Source organism: Cydia amplana, chromosome 22 (assembly GCF_948474715.1).
Source record: "Cydia amplana chromosome 22, ilCydAmpl1.1, whole genome shotgun sequence".
Lineage (NCBI taxonomy): Eukaryota > Metazoa > Arthropoda > Insecta > Lepidoptera > Tortricidae > Cydia > Cydia amplana.
Genome location: NC_086090.1, coordinates 8,675,996 through 8,691,561, shown reverse-complemented (window position 1 = coordinate 8,691,561; position 15,566 = coordinate 8,675,996). Strand labels below are relative to the sequence as shown.

Below are 15,566 nucleotides of genomic sequence, written 5' to 3'. Positions count from 1 at the left end.
GACTTCTTTTCAAACGATGCACGAGTATGAAACGAAATTTTTCCTAACCTCCTATCTCTGTATCACATCGTTCAAATCTCAACCTTAACTCCACCTAATTAAGGTTCCTTTCTCAACGATTAATGAGTAACCAATTGACAATGTTCCAAACCTCCTATATCCCTTGCACGCTGATTCAAAACTCAACTCCAACTCGTCGCTTAAAAGCTGCTTTTACATTGAAGTGGCAGTGTTGTAACCCCCACACGGCACAAACAGATCACTCAATTACAGGACGTCACTAAGCTGGCACTAAATCCGTCAGCGGCAATCAGCGGGTTAAGTGACAAACTGCGATTGGTTCACCTGCATTGTTGTTTTCAATTGTGAAAACGATTTTCCATAGTTTACAAAAGAGAAAGAGAGAGAGCGTTTCATATCCATCTCTCTTCTCTCTCTTCTCAGCATATTTGCGTCCACTGCTGAACATATGCCTCTTTCATGGATTTCCATGTTGTTCTGTACGCGGCGGTTCTATGCCAGGTCGGCCCTGCCGTCTTTCTAATGTCGTCCGACCATCTGGCTCGTGGTTTTCCGTCACTCCGGCTTCCCAGTCGAGGTCTCCAGAGCAGTACTCGCTGGCCCCATCGGTCGTCATCCCTACATACATCATATCCATACTTCCATACTAATATTATAAATGCGACGAAATGTGTGTCTGTTACCTCTTCACGCTTAAACCGCTGAACCGATTTAGTTGAAATTTGGTATAGAGATAGTTTGAGTCGCGGCGAAGGACATAAGGTAGTTTTTATCCCAGAAGTCATCCTTTACGGAGGTGAAAAGGGTGTAAGTTTGTACGGGGAATCGATAAAAAGCAGATTGGATCAAAAATAAGCTACCCAAATTACTAACTCCACGCGGACGAAGTCGCGGGCAAAAGCTAGTTCTTGTTATAAAGCAAAAGTACGTTATATGCAAATACGAGAGTTCTTACCCTCAGTCTTGGACAAATACGAACGTGTCCGAGCAAATACGATGGAAAACAGTTTTATTATGCACTACATCTGTAGTGTAGTGTAGCCGACTTAAGACTAAGAAAACCTACACCTTTCGCCCTTTTAAAACCATTATATATTTGATTTAAAACTATGAAAGCCATTTCAAAAAGCCAGTAAATATACATGGCTCGTTCAATACTATGACTCTCGTGTGTGATCGCCTTTATATCCGCTGATTGAAACTAAAACCGCTTATCCACGAACATAAAAGCAGCGTTAGGAAGTTTATTCCACATTCAAACATTTTTATTTCTATAGCCCTTACCCTTATTCAAAATTGAACTTTGAAACAAAGCTGCAAGGTTGCATTTTGAGTGACGCTGTTAAGTGATATAGGTTGTTTTTGAATACAAGCGTTTATATTGGGCTAGATAGGCCACTTAGCACTCGTGCGAGTAGCTAAACGGTTAAGTTATTATAGGGAGGGTTAAACGTTTTCAATTTTACTGTATAAGTAGTTTGAAGTTTTTAAATTGTACATGTTTTTGTGAAGTTTCATTAGGAATTCCTACCAGACTGCACAAAAAAGGATAATGTATGTACATATTTACATACTATAGATTTGGAAATTTTCATTTGACCCTTTGAAATGTTTTGAGACCATACTGTGATCTTTTATGGAAATCTTGACAGAAAGAACAATCCATGTTCGGAGAATTTGCGGAACTTATGGAACTTTATTTTGCCCCAATATCTAAAATTCAATTATCAAACAATAATGGATCCATCAAAATATGTGAATAAATTAGCGGATTAATTATTACGTGTACGAATTAATTATTGTATCGTGTCGACGAATCAAATTAACACGACAGGGTGTAGGGTTACTGCTTTGTAAAGAGCGCTCCGGGTCTCATTAAGAGTTTAGTACCTACTTACTTATCCTCACTACGAGCAAAGACATAATCACAGAATAAATAATAGTACAGAAGTACAGAGGTACAGAAGACTCACTCTCTAACAAAACGCGTCTGTTACGATCAGCACAGATATGACCGCTAGGTGGCGCAAGCGCGAGCAGGCGTCGTTCCGTAGCGGTGCGCGGCAACTACTATGGCTAGACACCAAAATTGATGTGAGCCGCATGTACTTGTAGGTACTTGTAGCGACCCGACGAAATCGCGGAGTGAGCCACGCCTGATCTAGGTATGTACTACCTAGAGGGATCCCGTTGTTTCCCATAAAGTTTTAAGTCATAATGTGTTGTTTGTCATATTATCATTAGTCATAAAACTGAAACCGTTAACATTTCAAGATTTTCATTACGTTATCCTATAGATAGGTTATGTTAGGTTAGGTTTGTTTTATGGCAATCCTGAAAAGTGACGCGTTTCTGAACCAAATGAATTATTAGTAACGAAAAAACGGGCAAACAATACATTATGGCTTAAAACTATTTGGGATACAATAGAGACCCACTAACTAGAATACATTGAGAGCCGATTATTAACTAGTTCACTTACACGTACCCTCCTTAGTTAGCATTATTAATTATCCGCGATAAGGAACCCAATCAACCAGGAAACGTATAGACAACTCTGACAGGTCTGTGTGTGATTTCATGTTAATTAGGAGTAACACAAATTAACAGTATTGAATGATTCACGGTTAGTTTCACTAGACTTATATCAACCCTTTGACAGCCACCCGCTATCTTCAGTTACCCGTGAACAAGATGCATGTAACTGCCTCGAAATATCGGGAGCTCGAAAACAATACAAAAGGTAATCACGGTTCATATCCCGGTCGATATAAGTCTAGTAACACACATTTACCTACCACTTGTGCCAGTCTACAAACGAAATATAGAGATCTAAGATACTTAATATACCTACGTATTTTTGGGCTAGCCTGTAAATTAGAAAATATCTTATAAGTAAGAAGCTTACATGATAACCCAGGTAATCTAATTATTTTTATTAGCTTGTGGTAATCTCCATCTCATCGGGCAAATGGAAATACAACAATTTGATACATCATGCCCAATTACTGTGGTATATTTGTGTAGCAATAAGATATTTCATAACGGTGTAAGTTTTAGCGAGGTACAATAGTCGACAATAACCTCTTGTCATATTAATATAGATACCTCTTTTATAAATGCAAAAGTTACTCACTACCCCAGTGTAAAATACATTTGATAGAGTGACGTACGCATTTGCGTTAAGTGTCATTTTGTATGGGATTTTGAAGAAAGATGAAGACAGAATAGTCAGAGATGTACAAAATGGTTTTAAAAAAGCATTTAAATACAAAATGCAAAATACTTTTCAGATTTACTATTTCAAATGCAAAATACCAAATAGTTTTGCGTTATGTATTTCAAATGCTAAATGCAAAGTAGGTATTTTCAAAGGCTCAGGACCGCTTCGGCCTCAGTTTCATTTCGTCATCTCCATAAATCGTCCACAGTGCCATGTCGTCAGCCTACAATTCCTAAATCGTCACCTTCCTAACTTGCCTACTTTCTGATATCGTCAATACCCCATTTTGTCTAAATTCCTATTTTGACCATAGTGCCAACTCGTCCAATATCTGATATCGTCAATATACCATTTTTGTCTACGTTCCTATTTCGACCAAAGTGCCAACTCGTCCGCGTTCTTTTATTTGAATTGAGAATGTAGAATTAATACTGATTGTCACTTAAACTGTCAGAAGCAGCACACATTTTATTCAAATAAAATATTTTTTCTAGCTCAATAGGTATCTAAGAAAGACAGATAAATAGGTAGTTACAAGTGGTTTTTTTTTCAGAGATGGACAACGAATATAGCCAATCAATACTACTTGGATTTGTAGAGGAAGCTTATCAAGCTGAAACACAAGAGTTTTTCAGGTTGAGATCAACCGATTCTACACCTGACCTGTACGTACATCGTGGCACAGAAACACCTCAGCCACAGTTAGAAGAATTTACATTCTCTGAACTTTTAGTGTACGTGTATTTATTGCCTACAACAAGCAAATCACGGCCTCTCTGAGATTTAGTAATATATAAATTCGACATTTTACTGTTGGAAGTTTTTGATTCAGCGACTGACTGAATTGACTTATGTGTGTCATTGAATCATAGATAAAATTAATGTCAATGTGCACTTCATATCTTCTTAAGTGCTATTTTCCAGCTAGTATGCGGCAGTTACAATTAGTATTTGCTGTTGTCACACTTGTCCTTAACCATAAAGATAACTTTGATGATAATGATGATGTACTATTAGGGCTGCTATGTAGTTGACGAGTTGGCACTGTGGTCTAAATAGGAATGTTGACGAGTAAGCACTATGGACGAATTAGGAGTGTTGACGAATCGGCACTGTAGTCTAATTAGGAATATAACCAAGTTACTACAGTGGCCCACGTAAGAAAGCGGGCGAGATAAGAAAGTGACGATATAGGAATGCTGGCGAATCGGAACAGTAGACCAAATGCGAATGAGAACTACTTAAGAAGTTGCCGAAATGAAACTGAGGCCGAAGCGGTCCTGAGCCTTTTCAAAATACTTTTTCAAAATAAAATACCTTTTGACCAAATCTCAGATATTTTTATTTATTTTAGGTATTTGTCATGAGAAATAGAGACACAATGCCGAGCCGAACAAAAACGTCTAATAACATGGCACCTTATGCATGACATTTTGGTCATATTTATCAGTACGCGTATCAATAAATTCTGTTATTAATAATAATAATACTTCGTCTAATAGCGAAGAGTCGCGACCAACATCTTGAGAAACTCTCGCTAGGTGGTTGGATCAAGGGCCAGATGCAGAAGGCGGTGATCTTGGACACGGCGCGGATAGTCCGCCGGTTCCTCTCTCTGCAGCCCTGACCACCGGCAGCTTGGGCCCTGCCCCGCTACTGGCGGCACCCTAGGTTAGGTTTTTTTATAATATTTTTATATTGTTTTTGTAAGTGTTTTTATATTTTAATTTTATATCCAAATTGTAATAAAACCTAACTTAAGACGAAAAATGAATAAAGAGATACTCACTTAAAATAACGTAAAAAACTAGACTAACGAAAAGAGAGCCATGGCTCCATTTTGTGACTTGTGTGGCCATTTATTTCGGTTGATTGTGCATCTAGTTCTTATTTTATTATTATTACACTTTTCTTTTATTAATAACAACTGGACTGGTATTTTTAAAAAGTGAAAAAAATACAAATACAAAATACAAATGCTTTACTTGTTCGTCGATCATAGGTGTACACAATGATATTGCAAATGATGGTAAAAAAGAAAAATTGTTCCACTATGTCGTACCCAAGGGCATACGAGATTAAGTTTGCTAATAGCAATTAGCATGCACTAAATTAAGATTTACAGGCAGTGTGTATGTGAAAGAAATAAACATCAATTTTTATTTATTACGCTTTTTAACAATACCTGGCGCTGGCGCCAGGCGCTAGCAGGCGCCTCTATCGGTCTAATTCGGCAATACAAGCGTCATTCGTTCATTTCATTTTGTTTGACTGGTAATGTTGGCTAAACTTAATCACAAAGTATTTTGCATTTTGAAATGAATATTAAAAATGCAAAATACATCTCGAAAAGTATTTCAAATAAAATACAAAATGTTTTTTACTAAAAGGCATTTAAATGCAAAATACAAAATAGGTATTTTGCATTTTGTATTTGCATTTTAAATAGAAGTATTTCAAATAAATCGCATCTCTGAGAATAGTGCGATTTTTTTTCTGTCGATTCCTTATTTACGTTACGCACTGAAAACCGAAAATCAAAGTAACTTTTTAAAAATCATCGCCGATCAAGTGATGATCTGGAAAAACGGCAAGGCAATGGAACGGGCACGCACCAAATAAACGATGCAAACATTCAATAATTAATCAATGGCTCGTTTTTAAATAAATGAGCGATCGACGCTGCGTAATTACGTGGAAATCACGTGTCGTCGGTGACCGCGGACACAGGGTGAAATAGTGAGCAGAAGTGAAACAATGGGGTTGGCCGGCCGAAGTATTTAGCAGATGGCGCCATCATAGCTTGCCCGGTCAATCCCTAGAAATGTGTCAATTTTCTTTTTAATGCCGTGGATTCCAGCCCTTTAAGTCAAATCTCATAGAAAAATGGGCAAGAGAATCCTACCTACCCAGAATGAGGAGCCCTTTTAACTGACCAAATTTTATCAAAGTAGGTACTGCGACCCGCCCCGGCTTCGCACGGGTTAGACCAAACCTTAACAAATTATACACCTAAACCTTCCTCAAGAGTCACTCTATCGATAGGTGAAAACCGCATGAAAATCCGTTCAGTAGTTTTTGAGTTTATCACGAACAAACACATACACACAAACACACGCGGCTGCTGGGTACTTTGTTTTATAAGGTGTAGTGATGACGAAAAAAAAAACATAGACAGCAAAATAAAAATTGGCTTTAAAATAAACATAAATGTCGCATTGACTACTGTGGCTCCACTAATTTATGTAAAAGCTTCGTTTGTAAAATTAAAATTTCATTGTGGATGTGTTAAGTCAATCGGGCGCGTGATTCGGTCGGAAACGCGCCTGCAGCGAACGGGTTGATACATACCGATAATGTATGGAAAACGTACCGAAGTTATTTAATTAATGAGGTCAAATAACTGAGTAATACATTATTTAAAAGTTATTTTTGTGGTAAGTATATCTTTTAATTTATCAGTTACTTTTCGGTGAAGGATAACACGGCAGGTAGGGGGCCTAACCTCTAGGCCGGGCTTTATATCTTTACTAGCGACCCGGCCCGGCTTCGCACGGGTTAACAAATTATACATAAACCTTCCTCTTGAATCACTCTATCTATTAAAAACTGCATCAAAATCCGTTGCGTAGTTTTAAAGATCTAATCATACATAGGGACAGACAGACAGCGGGAAGCGACTTTGTTTTATACTATGTAGTGATGGCAATCGTTGGTAGAGAACGCCAATCAAAACTAATAATGTATGGAAATAGTGACGTCTCTTTTCGTTGCATCTGTCATGGCTCCTCTACACGATGGGCCAACGCCGACCACTCCAAGGGACGCATTTATGCGTTAGAGGGAGCAAGTGATATTGCTATTTCATTCTACCGCATGGCTGCGTCCCCGGCGCTGGCCCATCGTGTAGAGGAGCCATCATCCCGATACGTTTGTAATTTTCGTTTGTCGTTTGTCGATCTTGGCTAAGCAAAGTCGTATGATGTGAATCTCCAATCATTGGACTAGTGTGAGCGTATAGCCCAAACCTTCTAGTTTCTAGTAGATGAAAAGAGACCTATGCCCAGCATTGAAACGTAGAAAGGCTGGTAATGATGACAAAGTGTGATCATCATGTACCTAGTCAAGTAGGTTTGTTATGTTACTTTTGTCGATCAGAATCAGATATACCCTATTCGTAATAAAGACCCTATTAGTACCTAAATGTAGCCAGGAGTTGGGTTAACTCGCAGTTCGTACCTGTAACAATAAAACAGTTTTCTTAGTATAATATATACAACACGAACACAATTCATAGTTATTTAATAGATACCTACAACAAAATCCAGCATTAACTCACTGTGTGTAGGTACCCATCGTAAAATGTAAAAAAAAAGTTACACGGCGAAGATCATCTGTTTATAAGATGTGCCAAGATATAACTTGTAATAAAGAGTGCATATTTCCATACACACCCTACTAAACTCAGCAAGGGCAAATGCACCTACGTATTTACATACTCTTAAAATAGAAGAAATGAGTCCTGAGCGGTACAAGTGTAAGGCCTGAGTGGACGCTCGAGTTGGGCGTGCAGCGGGGCGGGGCGTGCGGCGTGCATATTATACAAATGCAAGCGTATAGGAGCGGCCTTAGTGCACGCTGTTCAAATTACTTGTGAGCCCGACGCCACGCTGCACGCCCCGCCGTACGCTCCGCTTCGAGCGTCCCGTCCACTCAGGCCTTACACTAAAGCTAGTGGTGTGCCGTCTCTCATAAGGATCTGTATACTTATTTACAAACTAAAATGGAGATGGGCGGGACATGTTGCTAGGCAGAGTGATGGCAGGTGGACTAAAATGTTAACGGAATGGTGGCCGCTTTCGGATGAAAGAAGCGCCTGGACGCCAGTCGTTGGGTAGACGACATTCGGAAGATTGCAGGTCACTTCTGGATGAGATTAGCTCAGGACCGGGACGAGTGGCGTACTAGAAGAGAGGCCTATGCTCAGCAGTGGGCGATAAAAGGGCTGATATGATGATATTACAACGCGTTCGTGCATTGTAGGCAAATCTACTTACACGCAGGAAGTTTGGAATGAATTTTCGCCTGCGGTATTTCCGGATCGATACGACCTTCAAACCTTCAAGAAAAAGAGCGTAGGTACTCCCATCTTAAAGGCCGGCAACGCACTAACAACCCTGGTGTTGAGGATGTCCATGGGCGGCGGTAATCGCTTACCGTCAGGTGATCCGTCTGCTCGTTTGCCTCCTATATCATTAAAAAAAAACGCATCCTGTGTGCACAGGCCATAAACCTGCAGTAAATATTATTACCCGCATTTAATACGACGTAGATACAAAATAATGAAAATATTATCTACATTCATCTGCATTGTTACCTATGCATCTGAATCACTAGTAAATAATGGGTTTCGACACGAATGAACAATTGATCAATTTCAATACGAAATAAAATCCGATATTCCTATCTGATGACATGAAATAAAGAATCGGCCGTCATCGAGTGGATACAGGTTTTTGTGGAAATGGGATTCAATTACGAACTATAGAAAGGAAAGTAGAGGCGTTCCGTATAATAATATAATCCAGAAAAAATCGGTTCTGGACTTTTCATCTGATTAGTCGAGACTCGAAACCTTAGCTCGATACTAAAGAACGTTCTTACCTAGCTGTCTATAAATTATCGATATTACCGGTACGAAAGAAAACACCTTGAGGAAAACGTATACATATGCTAAGAAAATTATATATGCGAAGTACAATGATAGGTAAGGTAAACGTACTGGTGCTCGACGCGGTACCAATACATATCATCTTGAAACTAAGTCATTGTAGAAGGTGACAGCAGGGTGTCATCTATTGGGCAGTGCCATGTTGAGCACTAGTACGTTTACCTTACAATCCGCAATAGGAGAGAGTGCACTGAGTGCAGACTATAATCCAAACACGGTTATACAGAATGCTTTTGTTATACTGACCAAACTCTGGGGGGTGAATATGTCGGTCACACAGAACAACTTTTACTATGGCGCCAACCATGTAAATCTGCCGTCTCATACATTTCGGTGATTAGACGTTTTTTTTTAAAACAGCTGATTTTTTTAGCGTTTTATGTTTGGACACACTGTAACGTATCAAACCCCATAATGTTAAATAGGTAAATACTTATAAAATACTTCACGGATCCCCAACATTACCGAGCCGTTTATATCGAGTTTACGTCGATTCGTTTAATCGATTATACCTCACGTCATCGAAACGACTTGTCGGTTATTCCGCTCGCGGCACTAAGTGTTACACTCGAGGACAAAATAAAAGGAGCAGTTTTTATCATTTATTTCAGTTTTGGAAAAAAATACTTGGCTTCATATATTTCTGAACTATTGTGCCGCAATTATTTTTAGACTGTTGTTTAAGGGAAAATATAACGCATCAGAACAAAATCTTTCATTAAATGTGTTTTTATTTAGTATTATTAAAAAAAAAACAATATAACTGACTTGGATCACAAGTCAAGTCAGTTAAAACTTGACGAAAAGATCAGTCACTACCAATCAACAAAGCAAATTGAGTTAGACCAATATAAGTCTGCAACGATTTTGATTACACACGCAGTGCAAGTGTTATTATAAACGTCAAACTCCACAGAATTATGACGTATAAATAACGCACTGCTATCAAAAACGTTGCAGACTTATCTTGGTCTTAAGTCTGCAGCCAAAATATTTCACAAATACCCAATTCTTACTCGGGTAAAACCATGACCTCCATTTACAGTACCATAAATACCCGTAAAACATCCCGCCTAAGACATATAACCCCGTCCCCCTCTAACTTAAAAGCTGCCCCGATAAATTTGTCCCCAAAGTTACGATACAGCCTGCGATGTAAAATATTCAGCGCCGATATACGTTCAGGTGGGGAGGGACAGCCTATTTAATTCAAAGAAACAGCACGTTTGGACAAGGAAAAGAGGATAATAGACATTTCCGAAGCCTACAGGTACACAGCTGCAAAAGTGCATACCCACTTATGAATAGAATTCATTCATAAAGTGGATATGTACTTTTGCAGCTCGCTATACAGAAGGCTCCATCGAACAGTACGAATAGATCTCATTTTCACCCGTAGCTAATCTTGTTCATAAGTAGTAAAAACTAAAAAGTAAATTTACGCTCCGAAGCGATCTACTACCTACTGTCGCACGAATATGGAAGAGTGGTAGAGCGGCAAAGCATTTTGTTGTCGTAGCGCAAGCGATTGTCACCTTGGCTAGGCCCTATAGGCGTTCAGTCTTTTAAAATAAAAAAACTGGTATAAGTGGCGCAACTAAATTGTCAGTATGGACAAGAAGAATGACAGTCGTGATTGTTCCGGTACATAAAAAATTGATTATAAAAATAATTCCACGCCCCATGTTAACCAATATTAACGAAAAGTGCGGACGATTGCGTGAAAAAGTGAAGTTGCTTTTTTAGACATCTAACGAATAAGGTGTTCATCTCTGGTGTATCGAATACATGGCAATGGTCATTTAACATCACCGATGTCGACGTTTAATATATAACAGCTGCGTTTTTAGTTCAAATATGATGTTCATCTCTCCTGGTGTCGAGCACATGCCAACGCCACGTTTAAATTAGGTTCAGCGAATGTCGACGTTTTTAAAACAGCTACGTTTTTTAGTTTGTATGAATAAGCTGTTCATCTCCGGTGTATCGAACACATGGCAATGGCCATTTAGCGTCACCGCTGTCGACGTTTTTAACAACGCCAATGGCTGGCTTTTGGCGAGGAACATGGCAGAATACTTTAACACTAAGGAAGAAGTATAGACAATGACGCATAAAATAGGACCTAGTGACAACGCGTGACGCCAATTTCCAGCCAGAGCAATTTTTTTAATGATATAGGAGGCAAACTAGCCGACGGATCGTCTGATCGTAAGCGATTACCGTCGCCCATGGACACCCGCAACAGCAGAGGGCGTGTAAGTGCGTTGCCAGCGCTTAAGATGGGAGTAGGTACACTCTTTTAGTTAGAAAACATCCATAATTAGTAACTCCATGCAAGATGGGTAGGGTTGTGCCGTTCTCGCTCGAGAATATTTCCCATTGTAAACGGAGAACGTTCTCGTGTCAATTTCAGTTAACCTATGTTGTCAGAAATATTTTTCAGTTAGACTTGAAGGGCCAAAAACATTTCAAAGTGTCAGAATAATAACAATGATATTTTGGATAAAAGCCAGCATATCTATTAAATTAATCAATTTCAGTGTCATGTCAAAGTTAGTGTTAAAAAGTTTATTTCACTCCGTAAATCGTCTTTTCTGATGAATTAATTGTCACGTTTAGTTAAAATGACATGTTAGTTTCATTTTAAAACTGGTAAAATAAATCACTTGAGTTTTATAACATGCGGTTTTTCCTGTACAAACGTATTATGGAACACTTTAGATTTTATAGAATCCTGAAATGCTGTATTTTTTAGTTTATGTGACTGATATATAATGAAGGGCATTAAACGATCGAGGGTTTATGAAACGAGCTGAAAGCGAGTTCCATAAACACATACGAGTGTATTAATGCATAATTATGTACAGTTACATACACTGTTTTATCTACTACATATAAGCTCTATAGAATGAGTTGAGGAACCGATTTGTTAGACAATTTTCACAAAAGCATATTTCCATAGTAGCGAATTTTCACATCGCATTTTATCACGATCGCAAAAATTGTTCGTCTTTTTTAATGCAGCGATTTTTCATGTAGCGTTTTTCAATGCTCGTATATTTTACTAGTTGATGAAAACATGGAAGATATTTCGATTAGTTTAAAATTACCCCGCAGCCTAAATTGTCCCCCTGCACCTTACTAATTTTAATATTAAATAGAAGATAATTACGTATTTTTTCCCAATACAATTTACAAATTATTTTCAGCGTTTTTCTTTTTCACAAAACAAAAAAATAACGACTATTTAACGAGTAATATTGCTACAGAACCATATATGTACTTTTTGGGAAGAAAACTAGCCCTTTTCCTTAATATTTCAACTAATGCCCAACTTTCTTTCCTACTTTACGGCAACCTTCACACAAAACGGCCTATCTTCACAGGAAACTCTTGGCACTTAAGCCCTTCTTAAACGGCAGATTTATTGTGTATCAATGCATTAGTAGCACCGCCCCTCCATTTGCACTTGTACACATAAATACTGCACCCTCTCGAGGGAGACAAGAGACTGCGAGTTGGTTGCCGGTAGCCATACAAATGAGTTGTGAAATAACCCATTTTGGTAAACTAAGAGCCGGGATATGATAAAATGACGTAAGGTGCGTTAGGATAACTTCGAAAGCGGGGTAATTTGAAGAAATCAAATATTCTAATAGATATTTATATTTCTCTCCCTGCACTAATTGTAGGTATCTCTGTTTGGCCCTATGGTTGACTGGTAGAGAATGACATTTGGCATTAAGTCCGCCATTTAAACATTGTTGTATGTAATTGAGCAATAAAGTTTAAATAAATAAATAAATATTTCTTTTTCTAGTTCAGTAACTAAGTAGAAGCACTTTCTACTATAGCAATAGAACGCAAGATGCCTTGGTAAGCGTTGCAGTAGCGTAAGGTGTAGGTAACTGATGCAAAAGCATGAAGTGCTTTACATTACCTGCCTTCGAAAAAACGGTGTTCTTTACAAAATAGCTGTCAGTAAAATAGAAAACTTGCGACCATTATCAGGGATTAGACAATTATTGTTTTGTCGAGAACCGGTCGTTTAGGCGTGGAAATGTTGGGCATGATATTAAGCAAGTTTAGTTTCCGGTATCCATAGATCTGAGCCAGTACCATGAGTCATTGACAGTGTCAAAACTGACATAAACGCTTTCGAGAACGTAATTTACTTTCTATAAGTACATCTCGCTTGTACGAGCGAGATGTATAGAAAGTAAATTATGTTCTCGATGTCAGAGCCAAACTGGTGGTAGCGGTACTGGAATATTATTTTGCCGCTTTTCTTATATATATTTCATATAATTAACATATCGCATTCAGATGATTTTACTTTCTTTATGCATCATAATGAATTCAGTTATGCGAAGAGCATAGCAAAGCACTTTTTTATTTGTATGCCAGCCTGCCCTGACAACCCCAAATTCCTCGGAGTCGTAATGGCACCGTCGCCAAAGAGGCTGAAAGATTAACAAACTTCGATTGTTTTTTTTTACCAACATTGCTTTGTCTGATACAAAACAAAACAACCTATTATTTATACTAAAATGCGTCACATAAGTCTTTTCTCTTAAAACTACTGGCCCCGTAGACAACATGCCAATCGCTAATGCTACGTAGCGAACGAAACGCAACTGTCACTGTCGCACTAGTATGGAGAGTGATAGAGAGACACAAAGCGATTCGATGCCGAAGCGCAAGCGATCGTCACCTTGGCTAGGCCGCATGATTTTCTCCCCTTACGATTAGTGAAGAACGAATATTAGTTAGCATTTTAAGTGTATCACAATCGCCTTTTCTATTTTGAACTCTGAATCCAACACAATAAGGTTGGTTTTGCGGTGCTGATAGCAAATGAGATATGACTTAGAAGTTGTTAGGAAATAGGGTGCATATAAAAAAGGTATGATATAGCTTATTTAAGAGTTTAGATAAGGCAGTAAGAAAAAAGTATGAATATGTTCCGTATACCAACACGTACATAATGTAGACTATTAAATTAAGATTAAGGTCTAGTTTTGTACAAACAAATACGAATGATAAGTCTTTAAGAGATGTTATGGTTCTCAAAGTTCGATCATTATGTAGTTTGAAAGACTTGTGAAGAAAGTTTCACAATGCACTGTCATCGACAATGCTCGGGGGTGCAAAATTTATTACAAAAGAATATTTACTTTGGCAACCTTATAGGAATAGTATAGATAGATTATTTTAAAGAGGAAAGGGTACGACGTCGTGTAACCGTTTTTCCATACTAACGTGGTCCCCATTTTCCTATCTAAAAATGAACGCAATACAAAGTAGTTTTACGCAATTTCACATATATACCCTTTCGGTTTCGATGTTTGTTATTAGTGTAGAAGTTTTGTATGTTAAACTTCCACTCGCTCTAATGTCTTTGTATTATAATTTCTAGCACCGAAAACTAGCACCAGACATGTAAAATTTCATGTTGTTCCAAAATGTCGTTTTAAAATCGATTGTACGGTGGCTTTACGTGCGACTCTTACTTATTTAAAATGGCAATGCTATTAAAATACATGTCAACCATAAGATGTACTGTTTTGAAAAGATGTGTCCCGCCGAGTTTGTTGCCGGTTCCATATTGGGATACCCTCCTCCAATTGAGGGGGGATTTAAATCTTCTCGAGGCGGAGGTGTAGGGTTGGAGCCGCTGTAGTTTTATTTGACGTTCATAAGCGCATTGTAAATTTTGTAATATGACTACTTGAATAAACTATCTTTTATCTTTAAAACATCATAATTCATAATTTTGTAGGTTTATTTTATCATGTTTACTTATATATAATATTTGACTTTTCGGTTCAATTTCTCTGTATTACGTATGAATCTCTCTTGCACCAACATTTATGTCTCTGTTTGACCCAATGGTTGACTGGCAGAGAATGCCTTTTGGCATTAAGTCCGCCGTTTCTACATTTTTCTTTGTTATGCAATAAAGTTTAAATAAATAAATAAAACGCTACAATATTTAATTACGTTCCTATCAGGACCCAACAGAAACTATTTACCTTTAGATTAACACAAAGACAGTGTGCTTGTGACGTACAGTTATCTCTCAGTAGCGTCAGCATTACAAAGGGTAATTATAATGTCAGTGGCAAGGATCTACATTATACAATGTTTCAGCAAAATAGTCAAAGGATCGGGAGACAGGTTAAAAGAAAATCATTACTGTAAAATCACCAACTCGTAGTTCAGTACTAAAACATCCACAACACAAGATTATTTTCACCTCAGCAGCTCGAACAAGGGTACTTTGCTACTTAAGAGGCCGGTATCGATTTTAGTCGCAAAAATATAAAATTGATAGATTTAGTCGATGAAATTGTCCACCTTTTGTTACGTAATAGAAATAACAAGTACTGGTGACTATTAGCACGTCTTCTTATCTTGCATTTGTACAGATCATTGTTTTTGAAAACTGACTCACTAAATTAGTAATGTTTTTTTTTTTCTGAGGGACGTTTAGGTAAACGCGCGTAAAGCACTGATTTAGTCGATTTTATTTGTAAATTTCGTAAAGTTTGGACTGCTAAATATGTTAATTTTGTATTACATATA

General features: G+C 37.9%; 2 long non-coding RNA genes across 2 annotated transcripts in view; both read left to right on the top strand.

Annotated features, from left to right (window-relative positions):
* The window catches only part of LOC134658331 (uncharacterized), a 123,508-nt gene extending 122,865 nt beyond the window's left edge, over positions 1-643 (top strand). Inside the window, exon 3 of the long non-coding RNA XR_010097694.1 lies at positions 445-643. This is a non-coding gene — a long non-coding RNA (uncharacterized LOC134658331). The remainder of the gene's footprint in view (positions 1-444) is intronic.
* LOC134658333 (uncharacterized) overlaps positions 1-3,646 on the top strand; it is a 514,400-nt gene extending 510,754 nt beyond the window's left edge. The window contains exon 2 of the long non-coding RNA XR_010097696.1: positions 3,385-3,646. This is a non-coding gene — a long non-coding RNA (uncharacterized LOC134658333). The remainder of the gene's footprint in view (positions 1-3,384) is intronic.
* Positions 3,647-15,566: the final 11,920 nt, after the last annotated feature.